Source organism: Ixodes scapularis, unplaced genomic scaffold (genome assembly GCF_016920785.2).
Source record: "Ixodes scapularis isolate PalLabHiFi unplaced genomic scaffold, ASM1692078v2 PGA_scaffold5__190_contigs__length_132052651, whole genome shotgun sequence".
Taxonomy (NCBI): domain Eukaryota; kingdom Metazoa; phylum Arthropoda; class Arachnida; order Ixodida; family Ixodidae; genus Ixodes; species Ixodes scapularis.
Window position 1 is genome coordinate 19,084,265 of NW_024609880.1, and position 5,747 is coordinate 19,090,011.

Consider the following 5,747-nt stretch of genomic DNA (forward strand, 5'->3'; position numbering starts at 1 on the left):
CCGATGGGGCGCCGCCGACGGTTTTTCCACTGCCCTTCTGTTCTAGTTCACTCTATCTCAGCTAAGAGTGCACTGTGACGTAGCTGAGCGCAGAAAGCGCCGCTCTAAACTTCTTTTCTTTCATTGCCACGATGCTAATAAAGAGATGTGGGCTAAATCGAAAAAAAAATTGTCGTCGAGGTGTGTTTCAAAAAATTGGGTTTAGAACTTCAAAGAGCTCATCGCGATTTATGTAACATCTCTGTAACATCTAAAATAGCTACCAACCAGTGACTGTGTTCCTTCGTCTCTTGACGTAGCTATTTCATTTCCTCGCGACGTTATCAGTTGCCCTTTGGATTCGCCATGGGTTTAGCGTGTTGTTCGCTCTGAAGAGGAAAAGCGCGCCCACAAGGATCGTCGGCGCGCTCAATAGCACGAATGTGTGCGAAAGCGTCGAGGAGCCGAACGCGCAACGGCCCGACGTTGTGCGGCCGATGGTGTGGGTCCATCGCCTTCGATTGATCCTCCACTCACCGACGAAGAACGTGCCCGTCTAGAGCGTCAGCGGTAACAGAGCCGGGAGTGTGAACGTCGTCGCCGGGCGAATATGACCGAAAAAGATCGGGCCGCCGATGCCAAGCGGAAACTTGCAGCTTTTGTCGTAAAGATAACAGCTTCGCTGGTCTTCCATCTTCATGTCAAGTGGGTGGATTCTGCAATTTTTGGCAGCGTTCGTAATACAAATCTCGGCTCAGATTCGTGAAAAAGGCTCAGGATTTGGTAGAGTCACGTGTCTAGTGGTCACATTTGTGCAACATGGCGGCAGCCATTTGGGGGTCACGTTTGTCTCGTGAACGAGATGGCAGTTTATCGCTCTAAGCCCCTCTACCTCGTTGGTGCCGGCATTTCTTCACCAAGCGACGTAAAATGGCGATGTCATTCCTGAATGGGGGTTCTCAAGGAGGAGCGGCTTACGTCCCCCGATAAAGGCGTTTTTTTACAAGTAGTGCCAACCATTGTTGCGGAAACGCACATTGCACTTGCCACGAGCGGGTGCTCCGCCGCCCTTAGCCTTCCAAGGGCCGCTTAATTCAGTGCTGCGCCGCAATTTGCTTCCTAGGGCCGCTCGAGAAAAGGACCACGTGCGCTTGCGCATTTAACGATACTTGCAAGACAAACTTAAAGATATCGAGCGGTTTTGATGTCCTCTTGTTTGCTTTAGAGGGAAACTGACAGGGTATTTATGCTCGCCAAGGTTTTTAGTTGTAAGTGACATATGAGAGCCCAACTACCCAGAACCAAATTAACGGCTCGAAATTCATTTTTTTTTTTTTTTTTACAGCCGAAAACCGCCGATCGAGGACTGGCCGGGTTTAGTCACGATCACTCTCTTCTTCGTGGACACGGGTCGTTTTCTAAGATTTAGAGACAACCATCATATTTGATCAAACTCGTGCACCATTGAAAGAACACACTTGGTATTAAAAATAAATAAACAAGTACGAGACACATATTTAGTGGCTTGAACAAGTTGAATGGAAAAAAAAATTGCAAAGAGTACCGAAAGCCTTCTGTGCGTTCCCTGCGTAATTCTCAACATGGCGTGGTATCGCGTATCGTGGGTGTCGCGGGCATGCTCGGCGGTGGCAGCGGAGGACGGACGTGAGACATCTACTTCAGAACTGTCGTTCCCGGTACTGGCGAATCTGTATTCCTTCGAAAGATGAATTTTTGGATCGATCAAAACAATTCGTATAGCCAGCCGGCAATGGCCAGGCAACGCCACGAGGGTGCTGCATACAGCGCCACAAGCGGAGGCGTGTCTGTTAATGGGGCGGCCAGTTTGCCCCTCGGGATGTGGTGAGCGGCGGTGACCCTGAATTCAGCAGTCCAGTGTCCACGTGCGCGCCATGTTCGTGTGTTTTTTGTTTTTGTTTTTTTATATGGTCTTTTTTTAAGACCATCGGGAGCCTTGATAAGTCTAAGTGTTTAGAGCATATTCCAGAGTTGTCATTTCGACACCAGTGTGAGTTGTCCTCCACACTTGTGGGGTCCCTCCATAATAATCGCCGCCCGATCTGTCTACGCTTCGCTCGTCCCCCAGGAAGTGACACAACGCAACGAGAAGGCAAAAGATCGGTTTGCTGTGCTACCCCGTTGCCCGTCTTTGAGAGCCGGCACTCCGGACCCGCCGATCCTTGTTGTCGCCCGTCGTTCATAGCTCGCAGTAGGAGTCCGTGTGCACGCATGGTGATTGTCCTTTCCACGCCAGTGCTGGGTAAGCTAGCTGTTCCGGATAGCCTGAGTCTCGCTACGGAACTAGTCCTGGATTGTCGTGGCCTAGGCCGGTATGGCCAGAGCTCGCCATTTCCTCTGGTACTGATCCGAACTACGCTGGTAGGATGCTCCGGGGATCGACATGGGCAAGACCAGCCAGAACGGCTCTATCGTTCCAGCCCAGCCGCAGCCTCGTGCAACACGCTCTTCCTTTTTCCTCGCTGGCTGGCCCCCGCTAGCGCCTCGCTTTGCCGTGCTATTCTCCCGACGCCCCCACACACTAGAATAAAATGTGGGTAAGTAAAACCAAACTCTGCATGCTAGAGAACAATACACAAGCATGACGTAAAAAGTCGGCTGGCAACAAATTGTAAGTGTGAGAAAGATATTTACGCATCGCATTAGCTTTTTGCAAAGAAAAAATGTGCATCTTGTTTTCTGCACGTCGTCTCATTTTTTACCAGACTTAACACTAAATTCGCCTGCCGACACAAACAAAAATTTGTTCTACGAAAATCCACTATTTGAAAACTCGCAGGTTTGGATGGGTTTGGACGCGCCGGACGGCTATGCAGGCGTACAACCACGAGTGCCGAATGGGCCGGCGGGCCTCTCGCTTGAAGACCTCGTTGCCTGATTCTCCACGTCACAGCGAAGCAACAATCGGCCCGATTTCTCTACCGTATTTCGCTATGTGGCTGTCCAGGTGACTCGTAAAACGACTTGTAAGATATGTTATTTTGCCGAGTAGACTGCAAAACGAGGTCGTCAGACCAGTTTCGAAGCCGGCACATATATTTTCGTTCACTTCAACAGTTGCTGTAAAATTCACTTACTTGATGCGTCGCACAGCAGTAATCCACTTCTGTCGCTGCGTTAATAGACCGATCTCACCAAGCGTTCGACGCATGCGCGAGGCAGCCATAACTTCAGTTCACAGTAGGCAATCGTCAGTGCACGAGACTGTCTCGTGCCCTGCACGCGCAGAGCTCCAGCGAGGTTCTCGCACGTGCAGAAAGGCTAAAGTTCCCACGATGCACTACGACAGCGGTGGCATAGTCAAACTAGCTGGTGACATCGGTCTATTCCCAAGATATTGAAGGAAAGCGGTAAAGTTTTACGCTTGCGTCACCTTCGCGACTGCGGCATTCTTTCAGGCCGAAGTAGCGAAGTTTATTTTTGGAGACCTTTAGTAGTAGGCAAGATGTCAGAGGAACCGGGGAGGTCATAGAGACGTGAAGTTGAGACTTGCGTTTACGGAAAACAGTTCCAAAAAGGCTCAAGTCGATCAGAAATGCCACGTTAACACGTTACTTCTTAATGCGCCCGACAACAGTCTCGCAACACGGGCCATTCTGGCCTCCCTACATTTTTATTTTGCAGCCGCTAGATGGAGCAGCGTGTCGTTCCAAACTGCATTGCCGGTTGCCTATTCATTCCGTACGACACGCCCGACCACCAAGCCTATTCGCACAAAGACGTCGCCGAGCCGTTGCCGCTTCTCGTGGCTGAAGGCATTGCTCGTGCAAACGTCAAGCACGAAGCGCGTACTTCGAGTTGCATATGCACGCGTGCGATTTCATTACTAAGTGCGGATGTGGTCAATGAGTGGTGCTGCCCTACTTCGAGACGGGAGTGCCTTTGATAAAGGGAAATCGGCAGCAATCTTTTCTGACCAACCGTAGACCGGCTACATGACCACGAAGTACCCTCAGCAGCTCAGTGGAAAGATGTCCGTTTCAGGCGCATCGCGCCCAGGCTCTATCCCTAGTGAGCACGCGTTGTTTTTTTGTTTTGTTTTTTTTCTCGTCAAACATTTTGCGATATTTACATATCTTTTTTTTTTAATATAACTGAAAAACACAAGTGTCGTGGACGATACGTCTCTGAACTAAAAGGTATTGGCTTACCTTTTTGACACCTGCGAACTCAATGTACTCACTTTCCACAAAATACAAGGAACATATGAATCGGGTAGCGCCCGCTCTGCGAGGTGCCCGTACCTGTTCTATTACAGGAATTCCAGCCAGCCATTTGTCTCGATCCCGTTGATCTTTCGGAAACTTGTGCAGACTCTGCCGTACAATGCCACTTTCAGATGCAGGGTGCTTCACGCAACATCTTGGGGAGTATTCTTTTCAGAGCCGATCACGGGAATTCACCACGGGTAATCACTACTCCTTTCCAACACTTAAATGTACAAAACAACTCATCTTGAAGTACAGAACAGCGAGCGGAACTAACATAACTGCAAGGCAATCGCACGGCAAACGGTTCCGGCGACGCATTTCGTCTGCTGCGTTCAAAAAAAGAAGGAACGCACGGTTGGTTGTAATTATAATGCAATTAAATGGAAAGGTGCAAGCGAGCTGGACAAGAATGACGAAAATAATCCCTGGAGAAGAGGAACAAGAGGGACGAAGGACAAACATAAATCTCCAAACACAGCTAGGTGACTGGTGAGCGTCTGAAAGGAGAGGTCCCGGGTTCGATGGAGAGGAGAGGTTCGAAGAGAGGAGAGGATGGAGAGGTCCCGGGTTCGATACCCGAACCAGGCGGATTTTTTCAGACGCTCACCAGTCACCTAGTTGTGTTTGGAGGTTTATGTTTGTCCTTTGTCCCTCTTGTTCCTCTTCTCCAGGGATTATTTTCGTCATTCTTGTCCAGCTCGCTTGCACCTCTGCATTTAATTGCATTATAATTATAACCTTAAATTTGCAAGCTTCACCCTTGTTGGTGTTAGACTGGTGGCAGCTGATAAAACCCGTTTGCTCTACTGACGTCTAACCCCTGGTTAGCTCAGTTGGTAGAGCGCTCCACTTGTAATGGAGAGGTCCCGGGTTCGATACCCGGACCAGGCAGATTTTTTCAGGCGCTCACCAATCACCTAGCTGTGTTTGGAGATTTATGTTTGTCCCTTGTCCCTCTTGCTGGGTGTAGTTACGCGACTTCCGATTCTCTCTTATCCTCTATATCTCCGAATTCCGTGTGGAGGTTCCAGTTTCGGTTTCGAGCAGTTGCGTTTTCTGACTTTATTAAAAATATACGTGACTCTGTAGCAAAATATTAATTGGGTAGTCCTCCGACACCGAAATAAATCGCCTGGAAAATATTAAAAAAAAACCTTTTAGGGGGTGTCAGTGTACCTTTAAGTAAAGCGCGCTTTGGGAAACTTAACGACGTTGCGTTATTTCGGATTGAATACAAGAGATTGCGGTCGTCCCCTCCTTTGCAGTTCTTTTCCGCGTAATTGGCGGATTTCACAAACCTCTTCCAGGACGCTCTTCGCGCGTACATATGGTTTTGATAAAAGAGAATAATTATCTTTTTACAGTCTAAAAGATTCTTGGAAAGGGTCATTAGGCATTGATATTAAAGCCGCGAACGTGATAGCACTCTACATTCAGTCGTGTGTACTATAATTTTTTTTTCGATATGTATTTTGGCTTTTCTCGTTTCAAATCGTATCAATATTTTTATTCCATATT

At 48.5% G+C, this 5,747-nt stretch overlaps 1 non-coding gene across 1 annotated transcript; it reads left to right on the forward strand.

The window, feature by feature from the left end:
• The first annotated feature begins 5,047 nt into the window (after nucleotides 1–5,047).
• On the forward strand, nucleotides 5,048–5,120 carry Trnat-ugu. Its single transcript has one exon. It is a non-coding gene; the product is annotated as a tRNA-Thr (tRNA).
• The last annotated feature ends 627 nt before the right edge of the window (nucleotides 5,121–5,747 follow it).